Raw genomic sequence first — 23976 nt, forward strand, 5'->3', positions numbered from 1 at the left:
GGACACAACGAAAGTCTGAAAGAAGCTGCTCTGGTCAAATAAAACTAAAAATGTAGCTTTCTGGCCTACACATAAAAGTGCTGACTGGCACAAAACTAACACTGAACATAACTTTGAGAACATCACCCCAATGGAGGCCATGGTGCTGGCAACATCATGCTGAGAGGATGTTTTTTTTTTTTTTAGCAGGGACAGAAAAGCTGTTCAGAGTTGATGGGAAGATAGATGGAGCTAAATAAAGGACAATCCTTGGAGAAAACATGTTAGAGGCTGAAAATGGCTTGAGATTTGGTTGGAGGTTCACCCTCCGAAAGGACAATGGGCAGAACATCCAGCCAGTGCTGCAATGGAAAGGTTAAGATCAAAGCATTAGAATGGCCCAGTCAAAGTCAGTACATAAATTAAAGTGAAAATCTTTGGCAAAACCTGAACATTTATTCCACGAGGAATGGGTCCTATGGATTTGAAATTTGATCACCATAGTTTGTGGTATTTTTTGCAATGAAGATAAAAGTGACAAAAACAAGTTCTCTAAAAATTTATTTGACCCATTATTAAAGTGGGTGTTTAACTACAACAGTTATATTCAGTAGTTTTGATATTTTGCTAAACAGAACAATTCAAGAATAATTGGAAACAGACAGCATTTGTTGATGATTTCCTGAAATAGTAGAAAAATGTCCAGTCAAAGTAACAAACCCAATCACACTGTCCATTTTAAGTTTTTGCAGAGACTTTCAGTCCAAAGTTTTTATTACTAACACAGAATGACAAATTCTTATCACACTGGTTTTAATTTTATAATATTTTTTACAACACCAACAAATTATACGATTTTTTCCCATTTCTCCTCTCCATCCAATCTGCCTGAGCCCTCTCTAGATGGAATGCATATACTCCAAAAGACCTGAGGCTGAAACTGCAGCAATAGGTGTTTCTAACAAATATTGGCTCAGAAGGGCTGAATACAAATGCATGCCACACTTCTTCACCATTTTAATTTGTGAAATGTTTTACACACCAAACACTTTACAGTTTTTGACTACGCCCAATAAGGTATCATTATGGTTACAGTTTTGGCCACACAAAAATAACAGTAAGAAATAAAACAATATACCCCAACACAAACAAGCTAAAAAATGATAATACTACAGGGATTTGTAAAGCTTTCACTATATGGTGTGTGTATGATCAAATATATTGTCACCATTATTCAAAGATTTATTTTTACTGATTTCTGGAACCACCACAGAAACAACATTTAGCCCAGTAATGTGTGAATTCTGTAAGCTTTCAATTTTCAGTTTCAGAGTTGTGGTAGGCAGGTATACAAACCCATAGTTCGAGAAGTCTGAATTGCGAAATCCTCTATCTCACTTGTATTTGTTCAGATGCTGTAGTGGAGCTATTTATGTCAATGCTGAATTATTGTAAATATAGGCTGGTAATATTCCATTAGGTTCTATGAGCTCATGGGGGGCATGTGGAAGGTGTTTTGTTTAGACTGGGAAATTGCTAGATATTGTTTCTTGCACAATGAAGGGTATAATGGCAAAAGTGGCAAAGCATGGCAAAACTGGAATAACATAAATCAGTACTTTTTTGTACCAGCATGTGTTTTAATGCTTGTGCTCAGTAAAGAGCAGAAGGGAGAAAATGTGATCTGAGAGAGATATTTCCTGCAAGCTACAGATCTAAAGCAGGAACAAAAAAATTAAACATATTCTACAAACTGCCCCGTGATGGACTGATGACCTGTCCGGGGTTTTCCCTGCCTCTTGTCCAATGATAAGGTAGACACCCGCCCCTTACAATGGATATATAGATGGATGCACTCTACAAACTGTTTTACATTGGGATTTTTTGTTATGTGAAAGTCCCTGTTCTGTGAGTCAAGATAAAATGTGCTCAGGTATCTTCAAAAAACACAGGGTGGAATAGGGAGAGTTTGCAAGTCTGAGGGGTGATGTTTCTATATTTTATATACCCATTCAATGTTGGTTTGCTTGTGTATTACTTTTTATCCAAAAACTTAAGTACAAAATGTACGTAACATTCAAAAAGGATTTTTGTGAAAGTAGGAAATGGTTAATCAAATCAGATCAGCTCAAGCAATTGACACATCCCTAAGATGAGTTTTTAATAATAATGTAGACTTTATTGATCTCACAATGGAGAAATTATCCTCTGCATTTAACCCATCTCTTAGGGAGCAGTGGGCTGCCATTGTGCGGCACCCGGGGAGCATTTAGGGGCTAAGGGTCTTGCTCAGGGAACCGGAGAGGAACGCTGTGGGATTCAAACCAGAGTACTTGTGGCCTCTCCAGGATGGAAATGCCTTGTTCTCTAACCACAAGACCACCACTCCCCAACTACTACCTAAATAGAACGTGTTTTGTCAAATTTCAACAAAAACTTGCAAATTTACAGCATAGGACAGGGAAAGGGATTTTGAGTGTTTTTCCAACCTAAATTAAGTCACTCTTTCATAAGTTTTGTTATTTTCTCAATTCTTCATGTAGTTGGGAACAAACAAAGTAATTTACATTTTTACAGAATAATACAAACTCAACAACATTGATACCTGCTTGTGCAAGGCATGTGTTCCTCTTTCAAGAGTTTCAATAGTAAAAAAAAATATTAGTCTCTTTTAGAAAAAAAACAAAATGAAATGAAAAGGGAAATTGACACAACTTTTTGCACTTGCCTGCATGTCTCTGCATGAATTCCGTATACTTGTAAATTTCAATAGAAAGTACATGAACAAAAATGGGGAGGAGGAGGGTCGCAACTCAGCTTGAAGAGCAAGGAAGTCCGTGAGTGGAGATATATAAAGCAGAGCCTTGGACTGTGATTGGGTGAAGAGGAAATGCGGACTCGATGCTGATTGGCTGGAGTGGGGACGCATGGTGCAGTCATTGGACGGAGCAGAAGAGGGGGTGAGTCTTCCAGATTCAATTTTGTCAAAACTCCATTTCAATCCTCAATGAAAAGACACTTAGGTGGCGATTAGAGAAGTTTATTTACAATTATTTCTTTGGCGCTTGGACCCCGGGGGAAGACACGAACGCTGAGAATGACGTGAGCTTGAATGAACAACTTATGAATAGAATTAGGGTGTATTCATACTTGCCACTTTTGGTCCGCTTTAAACAGACCAGAGTTCGTTTCCCCCCTTGGTCCGGACTTTTTGTGCAGGTGTGAATACACTCAAGTGAACCCTGGTCCGGACCAAACAACCGGACCGAGACCCACTTTTTGAGGTGGTCTCGGTCCGCTGCCAAACAGACTCTGGTGCGTTTCGCTTATGGTCTGAATACAAACCGGCCCCGATCCGAACCAACTACAAAAACCGTACGTCTTTTTGGATATAAAAAGCCACCATAGCCGGTTGCAAAGGTGTGTGTTGTCAGGTAATCATAACTGACAAACTGTGTGTTGCTTAGCAACGCTACCGGCTTGTTGTGGGACAAGGCACGTAGAGAACGTTGGCGTTCAGCACACATTCTCCGACGTGGTTCCAAAATTATAAATGGAACGTCTCAAAGTCTGTGTTGAATGAGCTGCTCTTCACTCACAATAATATTGCAGCTGCAATAACGGCACAATTATGCAGAAGACAGGTGCTGCAGGTAACACGTCTACAACTGTTTTCCTCAATTTCCGTGGGCTCTGTCCCACCCCCGTCATTTCTGTCCAATGGGAACAATGATCGTCACCCGTGTGGCTTTGTTTACAAGTAATAGTTCACTTGCAAAAAGTACAATGTGAAAAAAAAACGCACCAAATGAAAAAAAAAAGAGAAGGACAGGCTTATGAGAAGAAAGGGAAAGAGAGGGGGGTGGAAAGAGTCAGGTGAGGAATGAAAGGAAATAGGGAGGCTGCCTAGGTGCCAGGCAGTGAAAATGATGAATGAGCTTGAAGAAGGCATGAAAATGACAGATCGTGCCACGGAGGCACCGAGGAAGATGAAAGAGTTTGAGAAAGCTTGAGAATGATGACCCGAGCCGCAGAGGCATCGAGATGACGAATGCGTTATGCTGCGGAGGCATCTGGGGGTGATGAATGAATATCAAGGCAAGAAATGATTACTCGAGCCGCAAAGGCATCGAGATGAAGAATGCATTATGCGGCGGAAGTATGGGATGGATAGATTGCAGAAGCATGAGAATGATAAAGAGAGAGAATGATGACATGACTGTATATGGTGAGGGGAAGAATGAAGTGATGTCGTGGAAGAGAGAAATGATTGACTGTGGCTGACGAATGTTGGAGGTTGCAGACCTTAGAGAAATGGAGATAAGAGAGATTAAGTTAGATGGTTGATTTTTATCTATGAAGACAAACTGAATTTGACTAGAGGCCATCCACCACAAGATAATGCAAGAAGTTCTTACCTAAGAACTGAGAGATTGTTGAGCAGTTAACACAGAGTGGAAGTCTGGACAAACATAGGATGAGAAAGCTGAAGATGACCAGTGGCCAAGTTGTTGAAGAGAAGCTGTTGAAACTCCTTGAGTGGCTCCAGTAATTACTGCTCCTATTCTAAATGAATGTCCTGGAAGCTGACTGGGGCCAGATTGCATTGACTAGAGTTTGTCTGAAATGTTTGAGGAACCAGGAGGTGGTCATGAGGCCCCTTCTGAAGTGAGAAAGAGGAGCATGTTAGGCAGACTAAATTAGTGACATTTGAGTGCAAATTTGAACATGGATTGGAAAGGGCAGAACGGGCCATTAAGGCGAGTGATAGAAATAGACAGGGGCCTTCCCTTTGGTATGTTTAAAGAAAAGTTTGAAGTCTTGAGGATAAAACTTGAAGTCTGAAAAGGCTAGGTATCTTGATAGATAACATGAATTATCAGGGGAGGTAATTAACCTAAAGAAGCCGTAGAAGGCTAGAAAAGGCACTGGAAAGGCCTGATTTTAGATAAGGGGAAAGAGGGCTAGAAAGAAGAGCTGTAATGAGATTATTTGAGGATAGGGAGCGTAACAGGTCTTCGGGAATTGGGCTGAGGAATAGAATGATTAGCGATACCTTGGAAGAGGCGTTTAATAGCGTGATTTGAATAAATGGCCCGGAGCGGGTTCAGACAGGTGTTATTTTGCGAAGAAACTGATGCCTGCTAGTAAGCTCTAGATATAAGGGAGTTTAAAACAGCAGTGTTCAAAACAAAGGTTATGAAGGCCAGGACTGTTTGAATGAGGACTGGTTACAGAGGGTTATGATGGGCGAGGCAGTATTTAGAAAAAGTTCACCAGGTGAAAGAATATGATTTGGATGGAAGGAGCTAGACCTGAATTACAGTAGATTTTGCTAATTGGAGCAGACAATGGAGAGGAGGGATTAATCAAGTTTCCTCAAGGGTTGGAATAGGAGTGAGTTGAACATTGGCAGTTAGACAGAGACTGCGAAAGATTTGAAATATGGAGCGAGAGAAACATCTGCAATTGAGTTAGAATAACTTGGAACGTGACGAGCAGAAATTAAGTTATATGAGATTGCTTGCTAGGTTATGTGTCGGAGGTATGGCATGACAGACTTAGAGGAGGAATAGCCTTTATTTAAAGCTTCCACATGCTGCGTTGTCGCATAAAGCAATGATACGTTTTCTTTTCCAAAAGCGGCCCCAGACGCAACAGGCCAAGGCGATGGGAGGGATTTCATAGAATGCTGAAGATTCTGACTGAGAAAAAGGGGAGGGCCACACGTCGGCGAACCATTTGTCTTAAGGAAACCCCCTAAGCTATATCCGGGAAAATTACCTTACTGATATTGTCTGTTCAGAAATTGTTTGTAAGAGTTTGTTATTCTGCTGCGGTAGTAATGCAGTTTATGTTTATATTTTGAAAACACTATAAATCGATTGTTGCAAGCTGAACAGAGCAGCGCCGAACCAGTGTGCCAACAGAAAGTGTGCTTCATGATTATTATGGGAAAAGATATAGTTAAGAAGTACATTGAAACAGTAAATGGTTCCCTAGCGCCTGGTTGATAAGGGAACAAAGTTGGTATAATGTTCGAATTTCTAGATGAATATTTAGATATCTACGGAGCAAACAAGTTGCTGTAGCTTTTTTTCTTTTTTTCTCCCCCACTAGAAGTGGGTGCCAATATTTATGGTAAGTTAGTCACGCTAACCGAATACCAAGGTTTACAGTTGAAATGTTCAATTCAATTCAATTCAAATTCAAAGATACTTTATTGATCCCCGAGGGGAAATTAGAATTCCAGTACAACCCATCCAAACATACATCAGGACACAAGACAATTGGGGGACGGGTCACCGAGGCTTTGCAGCCCACTCACAGGTGCTGGCCTTGTTAGATGAGAAAAGAGGCCACATTAGGTAAGTAGAGGGAAAAAATCATATTTCACACTTTATCCTTAGCAGGATACAGTTTGAGATTGCAAAAAACCTCAGCACAAAGAAGAAACAAGTTTACAAAACAACATCATGCCGAGAACGGTGAAGGTGGTGTGAGGGGGTGCAAATGTTTATCTTGAGCATGTGTGTGTGTGCAAGTGAGTGTGTGCAAATAAGTCCATGAAGCACTGTCCCAGAGGCCATTGTCCTTGATGGTACGTTGGAATGTTCATCAACCGGCCACAAAGTTCTGAGCGGGTCCACAGATGTCCTCAGGGAAGGGAGGGGGCAGAGGGAGCAGAGCGTCATGTTTACATAACTTCCAGGAGAAGTTGAAGATAACCAGCAATCAAGGCTGTGCAGGGGAACCAGATTCAGAAAAACAATAATTATTTGGGTTAGGCTGACTCTTAATTTTCCGTCAGCCTTGAAAGTCTTGCTGGTGATTCTCAAAGGCAAATCCAAACAGCCAAATTCCTGGTCTTTCGCCAGCGAACATCTTTCTCCAAGATTTAATCCATTTCACCTCTGAGTCCAGGAACTGCAACCTGCCTGCGATCCTAAGGATCACATCCAGTCTGCGATTCAGCTCACGTAACATCTCAGTCTGAGTGCTGATCGCCCTAAAAATCCCATCACACATGCCAGGCAGCCTTACAATTGCCAGAACAGCTGTTGACATTATCCAAATTTCTCGATATGCCAGTTAACCGCTGACTCCAAAAAGCAGAAATCCTGATATCAAACATCCAATTATATACATATCTTCCACATCCTCGACTGACATTATCGACAAACACACAATCCTCCACTTCTGCCAGGAGTCCATTGTGTATCCAGAGAAAAACGTCCAGTCCGGACAAGTGCGCTCTCCTTCACCCTGTCTTCTCGTCGAGAAAATTTGATCAATTGCATTGAGAGACCAGCTGACCAAATACATAACTCAGAATTTGGAAGATATGCAAAAAGAGGCTCCAAAAAGAAGACAAGACACAGAGCTGAAGCAGGGCAGATATGGGTGGGGTGCGTGAGACAGAGAAAAAGCGTCCTCCTCCACCAAGAGCAGAAAGAAAAGTGTCATATTTTCATTAGTGGAAAAATCGTCATAATTAACAGAAATAAAGGCTTGAAAACATCAGTCTGTGTGTAGTTAATCTATATAATGTATTTTATTCATTGAATTGAGTTAGTCAATAAATAAATTTTCTTTTTGTGGCAATAGTGCCCTTTATTGAACAGTAGTTTGACAGAAAAAAAGAAGGGGAAGACATGCAGCAAATGCTGAGACCTGGAATCAAACCCAGGACAACTGGGTCAAGGACTATAGCCTAACATGGCGCAGCTACTATACCAACAGAACCACCCAGCACCCTGAATTTTTTAATAATATTCTGAGTTATTGCATGGATCTATATATTGTAATCTCAGAATTAAAGAAACCCAGCCCACCTTTCTGGCATTTTCAATCAACCAAAACATTAATTCTCTTTTTTGGCTTTTTCAGTTTCCATTGATTTCATTATTTAAACAGGCTAATGCCTCCATGTCCACTCCCCCATTCAACAATAAATACCCCCCCATTGCAGTTTCATTACAACCTACTTACACTTGTACCTAACCATTGCTTATGAGTGTGTCTCAGTAGTTAAATATATATTAATAAAATATTAAGTCAATTAAACATTTAAAGGCAAAAATCTGACATAAACATTTGTGTAATTCAATTCAATTAAGTTTTTTTCATATAGCGCCGATCATCCTAAGGCACTTTTCAAAAAGCCAATTCAATCAAATCATACAAATTCCAAATCAAGTACATACATTCTAATTTATCCTAGTTAGCAAAAAACACATTCAAATTCAGTGTATTATTGAAACTGGTTAATTACTTATCATTTTCTATGAATTACACTACCGGTCAAAGGTTTTAGACACACTTTCTCATTTACTGGTTTTCTTTATTTTCATGACTATTTACATTGTACGTAGATTTTCACTAAAGACATCAAAACTGTAAATGAACGTAAATGGAATTATGTAGCCAACAAAAAATAGCCACTCTTTGCTGTGATGACTGAAATATTAAAATGTCGCCATCTCTCATTGTACCACTGGGTGTCAAGAGTTGCTGAGTGTTTTTAGGACCAACGTGCAGATCAGGAGCATTGAGTGGCATGGTGGTGTCAAAATAAGGTGAGATCCTTCCATGTACCCATGCAGAAATTAATTAAACCCTCATAATTAGATCAATGAAATATACAGCGGTAAATGTTCACATTTTAAAGCTATGAAGTCTCGGGGGGCCCATTTAGTGTATGTTTTATTTTTTCTTTCTTTTGCAGAAGTGTATCACTATGATTGAGTTTAACAACAATCACATATGATGAAATGAGAGTCTAATCTTGAGAGTATCAAATAAATAATGATCATATTACATTGATAAGATATCGTGAAACAGTAAAATGAGTATAGCTTCGCACTCTGGAACTGAGGACTGAGGAGCCCTGTATGGAGTCACACATTAACTGTGACTGTCTTATCTTTTTCAGAAGTAGACACTACAAGTATAATCAAAGAAAAATGTATGATGATTTTATGTTTTTCTACAATTATTAAATGTAATGAAGAGGGGTAATATTAATCAATTGTGATGTATGAATAAAATAAATGAAGTGATGTTTTTTTTTTAGCTGTAACTGGTGTGAGAGCAAGATGCAGAGAAATACTGTGTTAGAAAGCTTGAGGCTGAGCAGATAAGGAGGGCACCATGGCCTGGGAACCAGAGGCGACGGAGTCATAACATCAGGACCGAAGGGGCAGAGGAGAGCCAGCTTCACGGGAACTGGGCATGGATGGAAGCTCAATGAGCAAGCTTAAGTCATAACAAGCAAAAGCAAAAGTCATGGCACCAGGACAGGAGTGGGAGACATGAATGCCAAAAATCAGACGGAAGTCATAACACAGGGAGACAGCTATGGGCTGTTTACGACTTTGTCTATGGAGGCTGGGAGACAGCACCGAAAAGTCACGGTGACCGCGTAACTCAATGATGGGAAAGCAATGAGGCTTTCTGCACTATAAAAACTGTGCCAAAGAAAGAAACGGGAATGTTTCCTCGCAGAAGACCAGTAAACAAGATCGGACGGAGAAAGAAGCTACGGATAAATCAGAAAACCGGAGACGCAGCCCCACTGACAATTCTGCATTATATAGAGGATCAACCCATGTGCCCTGAGAAAAGCTGCAACTCAAAACTGGGTAGAACAGGACTTTCATAACGTAACCTACAGGCAAAAACTTACAGAGAGATGGGGTAGAAAGAAAGGACATGCTTGGAGCTGGTAGTCAACAGTACAATCCAATGGTGAGAACAGAAAACCAGAGAGAATAAATAGTGAAATGTTACAGATTATGAATTCTGATCAAACTAGAGTAACTATATTTACAGCTGCCAAATGAGACAAAGTAGTCATAATCTGTCAAGTAAGATCTACACCATTTTACCACAGCACAAGAAATCCCCACACCCATTTTAGTCTATGAATCTGAATGTTATGATCAAATGTGTGAAACACAGTATTGAGATCAAGTAAAACCAATACTGATTTAAGATGCATTACTGTTAAGATGTAAGTTTAGAATAGACTAAAAATGAAATAGAACTCTTTGTTTTGCTAAGTTTGCTAAGCAGTAGTCTGTGCCCAGTTTGTTATGGTATCTTTTAAACCTCAATACTGAAAATCTTCTTTGAGGGAGAGAGAAACTTGTCCATACAACCTTCTTCAAACAAATATACTGTGGAAAAGGGGTGAGAGTGTCTTGCTGCTGTCTAAACAAATTTAAGAAAAATAATTAACAGGATTCGAGTTACAAACAAGATCTAAAACAGCCATGGACCAGCTCAAAAAATTGCACTTTTATTCCATTAGCCTTCATGTGTGTTAAAGTGTGTGACAAACATTTTCACTTGAGGCGAAGTTTTGTTGATCTAAACATGGTTCACACCTGACACATGCCAAAGGAGAAGGTGCGAAAATCCATTTTTCTTTTAATGTAGGAAAATTCCTAAAGGCTCTTCCTCTGATGAGTACATACTTTTCAGAGTAGCATAAGACACAGAATACAAAGTCAAAAAGCACTTCCACAAAACAAAGGACCATGGTCATGTCTCTGCATATTATTCAGAATTTCCTTGTATCTACTTTATTTGTTTTTCATTTCCTCAGTGAAATGAAGACGGAATGTAATATCACTCCCAACTATTTTAGTCAGAGCCACATGCATCTTTAAACATCAATAATATACATATGGAATCTGGACACGTCTCTGCTGTAAGCTTTCAAGAGGGTGGCAAATTTTTATTTTATTTTTTTTAAGTTTAGTTCCTCCAAATTATGCTTTTTTACACAAAAAATATGTTTTAAACATAAATCTTTCATGCTTTGAATGAAATTTTCATTGCAAATTCTCAGAGTTTAACATATTCCTATTCAAACATTTGGGAAATAGTTTCAGTTACTTTTTTATTAGTTTTTTGTTGCTTCATTATCTGTTGCTGAAGATGAATGAATAAAGGCACCATATTTAAGGTGAGAATTTGTGCATCTGTTCATGCGTAATAAACAATGTAGTGCACAGTTTTATCTGCAACTAAGGCACATTTTACAAGAGGGACTTAAAAGAACCTTGAATTTCATATAATCCAACACTATCTGTATCATGGCAACACTGACAGTGTCATTTGCAACTGAGCTGCCTCATCTTGGACTTGCACTTTACAGCATGTAAAAACGGGTTATTTGTTGCTGTGTGTTCAAAATAGTTTCTCATTAGGACCCATATGTGACCTTCCATTCTTTCTCAACATAATATAAAAAACCCTTCCACCTAGCGCCTGTGGGCGGAGGCTGGGCTGGCGTTGTGCGGGGATCTTGCCTTGCTGTCGCGGCGCGCTGTGTGGTGGGGGGCAGGATGCAGCCGGGGGCTTGGAGCAGGGCTGTGTGTGGAGCTTGCACTGTGTGTGTGTGGTTTCGACAGCTTTTCGGAGATGGAGCTCTCCTGTGGAGGTGTGCCCCTGTGGGGAGGGGATTCATAGCTTTTGGGTTTGGGGGCATGTGTTCGATATCTGTGTCCTGGTTGGGGGTGGCCCTGTGGGAAAATTCATGTTGGGGTTCCTTGGGGGTGAGGGGCTCATGGACGTGTACGACATCCATTGTTGGCTGCATGGGTGTGAGTGTTTTTATGCCACCTGCCAGTGGTTGGTGTCTCTGCCTGCTGTTGTACTTGCGGTTCTTGGTGTCTGGGGCTGGTGCTTTGGTGTGTGTGCAGGCTCACTCCCGGTAGCTGAAATGGGGGGTGGGGGGCTCATGAGGTTGAGATGAGAATTCATTGAGGGGTTGGGACTGTTTCATACTCCGGCGGCTCGTTTGGACAATGTAGACCCTTCTTTTGTACATGGCCCCCTCTCTGGATCAGGATGGGGATCTTTGGGGACTGGGGTCAGGGAAGGGAGTCGGGGCCCGGGCCGAGGTTGCTCGGGTTTGGGCGGTGCAGGCACTAGTCTGGGCTGGTGATGGGGTGATCTGCCTGTCTCCACCCCAGCAGGGAAGGGGACCACCTGCTGGGTCCGGGGGCTGGTTGCCCCTATGGGGTATCGGCACCTGGACCTGGGAGTATAGAGTATGTATGGGGGGTGTGAGTGAGTGTACGACGCCCATTGTTGTTTGTCTTTACGATGGGTGCATGGTTGTGAGTCATTTTATGTGTACGCATGAAGGTGGGAATGTCTGATTGTGACTGTGTGTGCCTGTTTTTTGTGTCACGTTAAGTCTTGGAGTGTTCCCTCTCCTAGATCACTTTAGGCCCCCCATCAAATGTGGGGCCTTCTGCCGCCTCTTTTTGGAGGATTTCCAATCGTATTCGACTGGGAGGAAAACCCAAGACAGACCAAGAATTCAGGATCTTTGGGAAGAACGGCAGAGTGTAGCTGGGAAGAGGAATCATCGGGTTTCCTTCAGGCAAACAGAAGATGGATGGATGGATGGATGGATGGATCTCAATAACCCAACATATCCAAAATATCTGGAGTAAATGACTTCATCAGTATGTTTAAAAATGTTTGTCTGAATTCCTGTCATGACATTTCAAAGTCAGTTTTATAATTTTTCTAATGTAGCTGAGATCTTGGAATTTAAAGAGGGTCTGTTAAAAATAAATTTGAGTCAGTTTTATAATCCACTGTCTAACAGGATACAGCTCTTACTTTGCCTCAAGTCCACCTCTGATTGGCTGATTAGTCCGAGACCTCAGACGCAACATTTTTTTTTGAGAGATTGTAATGCAACATGGTTTTGTTTTAATCTGTTATTAATGTTTGCAGAAGTCTACCAGTTCTTTCCTAGTCTTTGATTCTGTACGTAGTGATCAAAGACTGTATTATCCTATTTAATGTGTGATAATAAACATGCAGAAATTCCTAGTTTCAATAATTTGAGGGTTTGCACATGGTGGATACTTGTACTCATTTGTGATCACAACGCTAGGCCACTACTTGCCATCAGCTTATTTTCCTGCTCATCTCTCTCATTGCCTGAATGTTTATTTGTACCATCAGCTGTCTCTTCATCTGTCTTTCAGCAACATTATTTATTCACAGAGATCCTGGATTTTCAGTTGTTTGTATCAAGACTTGTTTATCTGTGAATACTCCATAAGTGTAGAAAGTCCCATTTTACATTGTAAGTTTATTAGTAATTATGTTAATAATTAATTGTTAATTCTAATTACTAATGGTTGCCAATAGTGAAACAAATCACTGTTGCCCAACAGTGGGGCTCTGATTTGATAGTCTGACTGAAGATTTTACCAACTAAATGTATAAATAATTCTGTTAATAATTGTTCATTATTAATTATAATCAATACTTGCTATTAGCTAAACCAACATATTGATACACAAAAGATTAATGTTGGACAACTAAATACATTTGCAGGGACCGGTTCTTTACAATGTAAAAAAAAAAACCTTTTTGTACGGATCAGAGTATAGTGTATTTTTTGTAATATGGGTATTGAATTTGAAATGTTCATATTGAGACAAGCCTACTGATTAAGTATGTGTATATGTACAGGAAAGTGTGTTTTTCACTCTTGTATATATTTATATGAGAATTTGAGCTTTGTTTTAAGACAGAATATTGAAATTGAAAGGCAACTGGTAGTATTGTTAGATATTATATGGGTATACAAATATATTAATGTATTGGTTGCATATGAGGAATTGTTTTGCTTGGCAGGTTGTGTAGTCATTAGTGAGAGCTAACATGTATGTTGCTATTGTGTAGAGTTTGATAGATTATGTAGATAGACATAATTTTGCATATTTGGCTAATGCTTTATTTCTGTGACAACGTTTCTGTGTCTGTCATCCACATATGACAAAAGCCATTGATGCATGTCTATCAACTATGCATTTCCCTTGAAAGCTCACAATAGAAATGCCTATTGAGAATAACCAAGAATGAATAAAGCTGTCAACTGTTCCCAGAGGAGCAGCTTCAAGCACCGACTCTTCAGTGCCACACACTTTGCAAAAAACTATGAGACTGCAGTGGACACATTCATTTAGTCATAAAAACAAACTTAGAGGCCACTAGGTAAATTAGAAGAAGGTAGAAAAAATCTTAGGGTTGTAGGTTTGATACACCACTTAATGTAAGCCTGATCTTAATATTACAATAGCAAATTGTTTCTTTAGACGGATCAAATGAACATTGAATAAAATTAATAGTAGGGATGAATCAAATGTGTGGTCCCCTGACCTAAATAAAACTAAACCTTTTAATTAAATTCATTGATACATAAAGAATCACATGTGGATGTTTTTTAGGAATATTTGAGCATATGGTTACATCAAAAAACGTAGCAGAAAATTATTGCTTTAGAAATGTTGTCTATTTTTAAATAATGTTACTGGGGTTTGGCTAAATAAAAATATTCTGTGCTTCAAAAAGTCACTGGAAAATGAAAAGGATCAGTTTGAGTGCAGGCTATTAATTTTTCACTTCTTCTTATTGCTGGATCACAGTGAATGTTTAATTTGGCACCATATTATGTGACCCTCGTTGAAAAAAGCATGGGGATTTTATTGATGTCAGCGGGGCAGACATCTACAGGCCCTGCCTCATAAATGACTTTTCATTGAAGGGCAGAAATTTGGAATTATCCCTTAGGGTTCAAGTGTTTGCCTCACATTTGCACTCTGTACTAAACCAAACCCTCATGTTCATCAGACTTCAATTTACAATCCTAACCTGTTGCATTTTATATTAATTCATGCAAATGTTTACCAAATGTTCTCAGAAACAATATTTATAGAATTGCTGGTGTCATCAGTACAAGGGCAGGTTTTCTGTGATTCAGACAGAACTCCCCCAGGCTTCAGTCTGATATGTCTACATCAGTGACTAAACGTCACAGTATGTCTGCAGCAAGATCAAGAGCCAAGGAATTATATTTACCATGCCATAGCATTAACAGTTTATATTAACTCAAAAAGCATGCAACTGAGACTGCACTCTTCTGGTAGAAGATAGCTGTTAAAAACATCAGTTTTCCTAAAGAATTAATTTGCTTATCAATTCGTCTGTAAGATGCTTTTCAGTGGCTTCATACTTGGGATGATTTTTTAACACCTAAAGTAAGCAACATAGTTAGCATCTCTCAAATTATTGCAATTTTGTAATTAGAATTTTTCACCAGATTCGGTTTATTTATTTAATCCCAATTCACAACAAATTTCATCTCAAGGCACTTTGCAAAAAAAATAGATAAAAAAAATCGAATTTATATTACGAAATATATAGTCCATTAGATCCAACTACACCAAAAGATTCAAAGTCAATTACCTACATTTTTCACTGACTTAGTCACTAATACCTTTCTATTTATTGAATTTAATTCAATTGAAAAGTACTTTATTTTTCCAAAAGAGAAATTAAATGTTCTTGTTACTCATGTTATACAAGTTTCTTCAGAGTTGTTGTAGATGGTGATGCTCTGGGCAAGGAGGCTCTCCTTTAGCTGTCAGTATTCCAACAGATAGGAAAGTAGCCTCTGGCTCAAGACACTCGGTGGTCGTATGACTGTCTGATAAAGAGGATGCTCAGGATTGTCTGTAAGGTTCTTCATTTTGTGAATAATCGATCTTTGCTCAATGATCTCCAAAGGTTCCAGAGTAGTCCCCAGAACAGAACCAGCCTTCTTTATCAGCTTGTTGTGCTTTTTCAAGTCCTTGGTTCTGATGCTACAACCCCAGCAGATGATGGCAGAAGAAAACAGACTCCAATGTCCAATGTTGTCCAACTTATTCTTTCAGATTGTATGACAGCGCCACTTCTGTCGGCCTCCCCCAGAGCAGCTGTTGGTACAATGTAGCCTACCACTGTCAGTGTATGGATGGGTGGATGAGTGACTGTAATGATAAACGCTTTGGAACCCTCAGACTTACTAAAGTGGTACACAAGTGCAGGCAATTTCCCATTATAATGTAGAGCTAATATGTGCCAACAGCCTAAAAGATGAGTTGTTGAAGCAAATAAATATTTGCTGAATCAAAAACCTCTCAACAATAAAGTGCAGTGGAACTATTGTGATAACTTCCAGTACTAACAGCAATGAACCAAAGGAAAATAAAAAAGACAACAATTAGTGGTCACTACTTATGTAGTGTGCCCCATTTATGTCTAAAGTCAGAACCTATTTTTTTTAAGTTCCAATTTAGTAAACCAGTGAGACTAGCAAACTGAAATGCTCACTGACCAGGCTAACTCCTAATAACAACCCAAGCTATCCATAATGTATTTTACTGCCGCTTGTCATTTTGAACATTAGCTACAAGTTTATTAGCAATGTCAAAATAAAAGAACTTACACCGTTTCTGTGCTTTTTAAGACATAATATTTTCTGTATGAGCTAAAATGAACCATAAATTAAAATAATTTGAATAAATTAAAAGATAAATCAATAAGTTCTTCAATATTTTCTGCAAATGATTATTTTTCTTTCATCCAACTGGTGATGCGTGATTAAGCATAATATTTCTCTCTCACTCTTATCCACCACCATTGTTTTGTACCATCTCCTTTTTCACTGCCTACCACCTGTCACACTCCCCCCCGGTGCCATTCTTTCTCAGGGTTGTTGTGTTTGCCGGGAAGATCTGATAAAAACCATACGCCAACATGTCTGCTCTTCAGTATTAATGAAATCAATCACAAGCATCACCATTATGCTCTGGATCCCGCCTGTCCGCAGGCTCGAGACACAAAGAGAGTGAGAGAAAGTCGAATCAGACGCAAGAAGTGGATCTGTGTAGGTGTATGGTGGAGTGTGTGCATTCAGTCTGAGTGTCATGATGTTAATACTGCATATGGAGTCATTGCAGAGAGTGTGGTATTGTGTATCTAAACGTGTCTGTGTGTCGTTGACAGCATGTGATGCAGCAGATTGCAGAGGGCAGGGGAGAGTGGGTTGTGCCTGCACGCTAACAGATGGCAGGGGGAGAGGTTTGGAAATTTTTCTTTTTTCGCTTCTTAAAGAGCAACCAGTTCAGCAAGTGTGTGTGCATGTGTCAGCCCTGTGTTTAAGAAGTTTTCAGTTCAAGTTTTTATATTCATTTTTTTTTTTCCTTTTTAAAGAAGCAGGACCTTATCTCATTCTCTGGAGTGTGTTTGTCTCATCTAAATTTATACAGCATAAGCATGCTTCCTCCTCAGCTGAAGTATCCACACATGAGCACACAAACTGACACACACACAGGCAGGTGTTACCACTTCATCAGCCTTCTTTCCTCAGAGGAGAGAAAAGTAAAGATGCTGGAAATAACACTTTTCTCTGTTATGGCTTTAGCACCTCAGGGTGGGAAAAAAGAAAGAGGAAAGAGAATGAGAGACAGGACTGGTACAAGAGGTGAGAGGGTACCATAAAGTGAGGGACAGGAATGACAAAAAATGTCACAGGAGCATTGAGAACACAAGATGCTAAGAGTGTGGGAGTCAAAAAGTCAGAAATGCATCACACGTATTAACATATGGATTGAAAAAGGGCAACGTGGAGCTAGATTATTATAAATATAATAATAATAAATGTCAAATATCCTCATCAGTGTTAGTTATAGTAATAATATGAATACTTGATACAGTACTTAAATATTTTTATTTAAGTATTCTGCAAAATCATATAAACCTGAAACCAGATATTTACATACACTGTTTAAATAGACACAATTTATTTTTCCTTACATTGAATAAGACTATACTTATTCTGTTGTAGATAAATTCGGATTATCAAAATTGTTTCAGAATAATGAGAGGATTTTTTAAAAACATGAATGCATTACATTTGAATTAAATAGAGGCACACCTGAGGATTTTTTAACACCTGAAAAACACCGGATTCTTGTAATGCAACATAGTATAATCAAAACAAATCAGGGAAGATATTAGAAGAGAGTTGTGGACTGCCACTAGTCTGGTTAATTATCAGGTACAGTTTCCAGATGCCTGCAGTTGCCACAGTAATCTGTTCAAACAATTATTCACCCCCTCCTTGAACCGCCACCTTAACATGGTGGAGGGTTTGAGTGCTCGATTGATCCTAGAGGCAATGTTGTCTGGAGCTCAAATGCCCCTGGTAGGGTCTCCCATGGCAAACAGGCTCTGGATGACGGGTCAGACAAAGAGCGGTTCAAGACGCCTTCATGATGACCAAAAAATTGAAGCATGTGATGTCGCCCGGTACGGCGGAGCTGGGGTTCCTCCCTGGAGCCAGGCCTGGGATCGGGACTCGTCGGAGAGCGCCTGGTGGCCGGATCGCTCCTCATGGGACCCGGCCAGGCCAAGCCCGAACAAGAGGCATGAGGCCATGCCCCAGTGGGCCCACCACCTGCAGGGGGAACCAAGAGGGACCGGTGCATAGAGGATCGGGCAGCGGACGAAGGTGGAGACCTCGACGGCTTGATCAACAGATGCTTAGGCTGGCTCTAGTGATGTGAAATGTCACTTCATTGGGGGGGAAGGAGCCTGAGCTTGTGCTGGAGGTCGAGAGATATTGATTAGAAATAGTCGGGTTCACCTCCACGCACAGCGTGGGCTCTGGAACCCAGCTTATTGAAAGAGGCTGTACTCTCTTCTACTCTGGAGTGGCCCCAGCTGTGGTTGGCTTGGGGGGCTCCTAAAGCGGCTGACAGGTACCATGAGGCCAAGCATGCCACGGCTGTGGCAGAAGCATAAACACACCTTATCATTTCAGAGAGGGTGCCCGCCGTGGTGGTGGGACTGCTTCCATATGGTTCTCATCAGGGTTTTTTGCATATAACATTTTTATTTATTTGTTCTTTATTTATTTTTCTCATCAATCTGTCACCCTGACTGCTTCAGATGTTCTCAGCTTACATGAGCCAGCTGTGTTTCTGTGATCATTTTTCAATACTCATTAACGTCTTAAGGGGTTTTTGAAAAATTTGACGGTGAGTGAAAAAAGGATTTAATGAATAAAAAACAAAAACTCACTCAGGCAGGAACAAAACAATAAACCGGCAGGCAAGACAGGCATGGCATGATCCGAACAACAACACATGAGCAAGATCTGAAAATGTTTCCGCAAGGAATAAACAGAACAGGTGTGTATATATGGAGTGTGAACCAAGTGAAGCAAGACAGATTAATTAGGTGCAGGTGAACCGAATAAAGTTGATTAACAGACAGAACAACACGTGGCTGGAGCAAAACAGAGATTCTTGAATACAAACTAAGAGAAACTAGAAAAACATTAAACTAAGGCATAACCAGGAAAAGAATAAACAGAAGGATGATTCAAAACTTTAACTGTGAAATAGACCAACAAAACCCAAAACCACCCACAAATCATAACAGGTGCCTCAGGAGGGGGAAGCAGTGCTTCGCCAACATGGTTTACAGTGGGGGTGGGAGCTGCTGACATCGACTGGGGACATCGTCGGGCAGTGGAAGGAGTACTTTGAGGATCTCGTCAATCCTTCTGTCAAGCATTCCCCTTGTGGAGGCAGAGGCTGGGGACTTGGGGTTGGACAGGCTGAGGTCACCGAGGTGGTTAAAAAGCTCCACGGTGGCAGGGCTTCGGGGGTGGATGAGATCCGCCTTGAGTACCTCAAGTGTCTGGATGTTGTGGGGCTGTCATGGTTGACGCAGTTCTTCAACATTGCTTGGTGGTTGGGGACAGTGCCTCTGGACTGGCATAAGAAAGGTGACCGGAGGGTGTGTTCCAACTATAGGCGGATCACACTCCTCAGTCTCCCTGGTAAGGCCTATGCCAGGAGTATGGAGTCGGGGGCCCTTTATTAGTGGCCATCCGGTCTTTGTACAAGTGGAGCAGGAGTTTGGTCCGAATTGCTGACACTAAGTCGGACCTGTTCCCGGTGCATGTTGGACTCAGGGCTGCCCTTTATCACCAGTCCTGTTCATAACTTTTATGGACAGGATTTGTAGATGCAGCGGAGGGCCGGAGGGGATCTGGTTTGGGGACCAGTGGATTTGTCTCTTCTTTTTGCAGATGATGTGGTCCTGCTGGCCCCCTCTAGCCAAGACCTACAGCATGCACTAGGGCGGTTCGCAGCCGAGTGTGAAGCGGTTGGGATGAAGATCAGCTCCTCCAAGTCTGAGGCCATGGTTCTCGATCTGAGAAGGGTGGCCTGTCCTCTTCAGGTAGGAGGGGAGTTCTTGCCTCAAGTGGAGGAGTATCTTGGAGTCTTGTTCTCGAGTGAGGGGAGAATAGAGTGGGAGATCGACAGACGAATTGTTGCGGCTCCCGCAGTAATGGGGATGCCATGCTGGTCCGTTGTGGTGAAGAGAGAACTCAGCCGAAAAACGAAGCCCTCGATTTACCGGTCGGTCTAAGTTCCTACCCTCACCGATGGGCATGAATTTTGGGTCATGACCAAAAGAACGAGATCCCGGATAAAAGCGGCTGAAATGAACTTCCTCTGTTAGGTGGCCGGGCACTCCCTTAGAGATAGGGTGAGGAGCTCGGCCATCCGAGAGGAGCTTGGAGTAGTGCCGTTGCTCCTCAACATCGAGAGGAGCCAGTTAAGGTGGTTCGGACATCCATACTGGATCCTGCCTGGACGCCTCCCTTGGGTGGTGTTCCAGGCACGTCTCACCGGGAGGAGGCCCAGGGGACGGTTTAGGACACGCTGGAGAGACTACGTCTCTCGGCTGGCCTGGGAACGCCTTGGGCTCCCCCCCAGATAAGCTGGAGGAGGTGTCTGGGGAGAGGGAAGTCTGGGTGTTTTTACTGATTCTGCTGCTCCTGCAACCCGTTCCCAGATGAAGCAGAAAACGACGAGTAAGAGTACGAGTATGATGAGTGCATTTATACATCTAAATAAAAAACATCAAAATGCTCAGCTTCATGAAAAAGAGGGGTTCTGTGTTCCAGAATTAAAAGTTATTTAGTGCAAAAAGTGCATATCCACACCAAAACAAAAGCAAGAATAAAAGATACTGGCTGGTAGGAAAATACCATAAGCCACAATGTAAACACTACTTGACTGACATGGGCTGAAAGGTCAATTAGAGAGGAAGAAATAAATTACTACCAAAGTAACACAACCTCCAAATGAAGCATAGGAATGGACGCAGAATGCTATGGGAGCATTTTTCTGCAGAAGGGACAGGTGCACTTCACAAAATAGATTGTATCATGATAAAAGATCATTATGTAGAAAACTATTAACGCATCATCTCAACAAATCATCCAGGAAATTGAAGCTTATGCACAACTGGGTCCTTCAAGTGGACAATAACTATATCATCAAATTTGTTACAGAGCGGCTTAAGAACAAAAAGACAGTTTGGTCCCAGTGCAACCAGAGAGTTTGTTTGCAGACCGGAGAAAGTGTGCGCGAACAAGGTGGCCTACAAACATTATTCAGTTTCACCAGTTCTTGAGGAACCAGTCAACATATCAGCAAGAATTTATGAGAAGCATTTAGAACTATACCCAAAATGTTTGACCCAAGTCAGCTTAGGCCACTACCAAATACTAGTGAAATGTATAGTAACCCATTGATTTCAAGAAAATAATATTTCGCTCATCATTCTGGCAATCATAAATGAACAAAATCATGAAAAATATAATCTGATATGTCTTTTTTGTGTCTTGTTAATACAGTGTATTTAAATGTTTGGTTTTAATGACTTACATACTATAGATTGAATTGCATATGAACTGAGCTAACGGTTGTTTGATAAACAAGGTTCTAAACATAGCTGTATGCAATAACATTATCATATATTCTTTCATACAGTGCAAAATAAAGAAAAAAAACAGATAATGACATAATAATATTTGTTTTATCAAATTTGAATAAATAACTAACCCTGACTGCACTGTTCAATGGTTAGGATTAATTGCAATGAATGTACCTGACTGTTGTGAAGTGCCTTGAGACAACATGTGTTGTGAATTGGCGCTATACAAATAAAACTGAATTGAATTGAATTAATTATTTTTTGTTATATTTTCAATATCACTTATTCTGATTTTACTGTTGTTAAGCATTTCCTTGTAGCTGTTTTCCATTGGGGCTGCACAGTGTCACCATTTTTAGCACCATTGTTGACTTGGATTTGAATCCAATACCAATATCGGGCTGCCTTGAAAGAGCTGAGGGTCCTTTACCATGGAGTTGCATGTGTGGGTTCTCTCTTGGTGCTCAGGCTTCCACCTAGTCCTAAAACACATGTGAGGTCAATGTGTCTCTCGATATTCCCCTTGAAATTGAAAGTTTGCGTGTGCATGGTTGCTTGTGTGTCCTTGTCTTGCCCTGGGATCGACTAGCAATCTTGTCCAGAAGGTGCTTTGCCTCTCAGCCAGTTATCACTAGTGATGGGTAAAAGCCTCCCCATGACCCTGTACAGGGGGGGGGGGGGGGGGGGGAGTTTAAATGAAAATTCAACATGGAAGACTCACCAGCCCCGCCACGTCCAATCACTCCTCACTGGCTGATCCAATCAACGGCAGGTCCGCACTCCTCCTCAGCCAGTCATCTCCCAGGGCATCACTTTTAAAGACCCCCTGCATGGAAGACACCGCTCTTCTGCTGTGCTTCTATGATCAGCTGCGACATGTCCGACTCGTTTATGGCGACTTGGCGGTTCCTCATACTGTTTGTCACGAATTCCGCCCTCCTTCCTCCTCCTCCGCTCGTAGGAGTGTTTGACTGGCCTCCTGCCTAATGGCCCCTTTTCCCCTCGTCTCAGCTCCGGACATGTGGAAAGCGCCTTAAGAACTCCTCCAATCCATCTACTAAGTGTTGCTGAAGTCGCCCTGCCTTCACCGCGGCTCCCGCCGCCGCGTCACCTGGCCCGGCTTCTCCAGTGGTTCTCCTCCGATCTCGTCTCTCAAACTGATCTTCCCGCTCCCTAGGCTCCGACGTCTTCTTCTACGCCGGTCATCCCACAATCTTCCCTGCTTCATTCATCTTGTCCAGGGATTCTCTCCAGAGTTTCATATCTTCTTTACTCAGCTCCTCCAGGAGTTCGCCTCCAATTCTGCCACATCAGCATTTCCTCCGCATCGACAACATTCAACTCGCTCCTGGCTCCTCCCCCTGACATTCAGCATTGCAACGCTCATCCTGCCTCGTCTCTAAGGGTGAGATGTATCACTCCATTATTTTTCTGAACTGTTTCCTCATTCATTTTCCTTTTAAGGACGCTGTGTTTCCCACTCCTCGTTACATTAAGGTAGATCATGTACTTCCATGCATTCTAACATCTCACTCAGGCGCCGCTCCAAATCCTGCAGGGGCAGCTCATTCATCTATTTTCTCTCATATACTATCTCCCGAAGTTGATCACTGTTTCACTTTACCTGATGGCTTAATGCTGTGTTTAAATTATCTACTCCCCACCTTTCTAAGAATCCCTTTTGGCGGGCTTTCGGCCGCCTTTAAGCATTTCAGAGACGTCTTCTGCTCTGTTATCTGAGTGTAGAATAAGTGATACCAATTCCTCTCTTATTGTCGACCTTCTTTTCAAACATGGCTTCCAGATTTTTCTATCATATCACAAATCCTTCTCTGCCAAAGCTGCGTCCAAACTCGCTCAATCAGGAGCTGCCTAGACTGGTTTATTCTCGCCACAAATTTTGTCATGACCTCAGCTACCTCTGATTCCTGCGGCTTGTTTGACTCATTTCAGTTCTTTACGGTCCATACCATCTCAGTTAAAAATGATGGTCTCTCGAGCGGATGGTTCTCAATCCTCTCGTTGTCAGAGCCTTGCATGTGAACACATCGTTATAGCTAAAAAATATACAGAACGTAAATACCTTCAGTAACTCTAACAACATGCTGCTTTATATATTTTGCTTCATTGTTTACCATGAATTTTACCTTAAATATTTACAACCCCCGTTTATCCTTGACAGTCTTTCCCTTGAGTGCTTTTACCACGTATATTTATTAAATTTGTAACCATCGCCTTCTATATTTTTTCCGTACAATAAATTAAATGCAATGCAAATTATTTTAATCGTCTGCAGCTTTACTTGGCTTATTACATTAAAACTAG

General features: G+C 41.1%; 1 long non-coding RNA gene across 1 annotated transcript; it reads right to left on the reverse strand.

Moving 5' to 3' along the window:
* Nucleotides 1–4091: 4091 nt before the first annotated feature.
* LOC124877552 lies at nucleotides 4092–22677 on the reverse strand. Its single transcript, XR_007040560.1, has 3 exons — nucleotides 22373–22677; nucleotides 4398–4642; nucleotides 4092–4284 (listed from the first exon to the last, which is right to left on the reverse strand). It is a non-coding gene; the product is annotated as an uncharacterized LOC124877552 (long non-coding RNA).
* Nucleotides 22678–23976: the final 1299 nt, after the last annotated feature.

This window comes from Girardinichthys multiradiatus, chromosome 12 (assembly GCF_021462225.1).
Source record: "Girardinichthys multiradiatus isolate DD_20200921_A chromosome 12, DD_fGirMul_XY1, whole genome shotgun sequence".
In the NCBI taxonomy this organism is placed as follows: Eukaryota; Metazoa; Chordata; class Actinopteri; order Cyprinodontiformes; family Goodeidae; genus Girardinichthys; species Girardinichthys multiradiatus.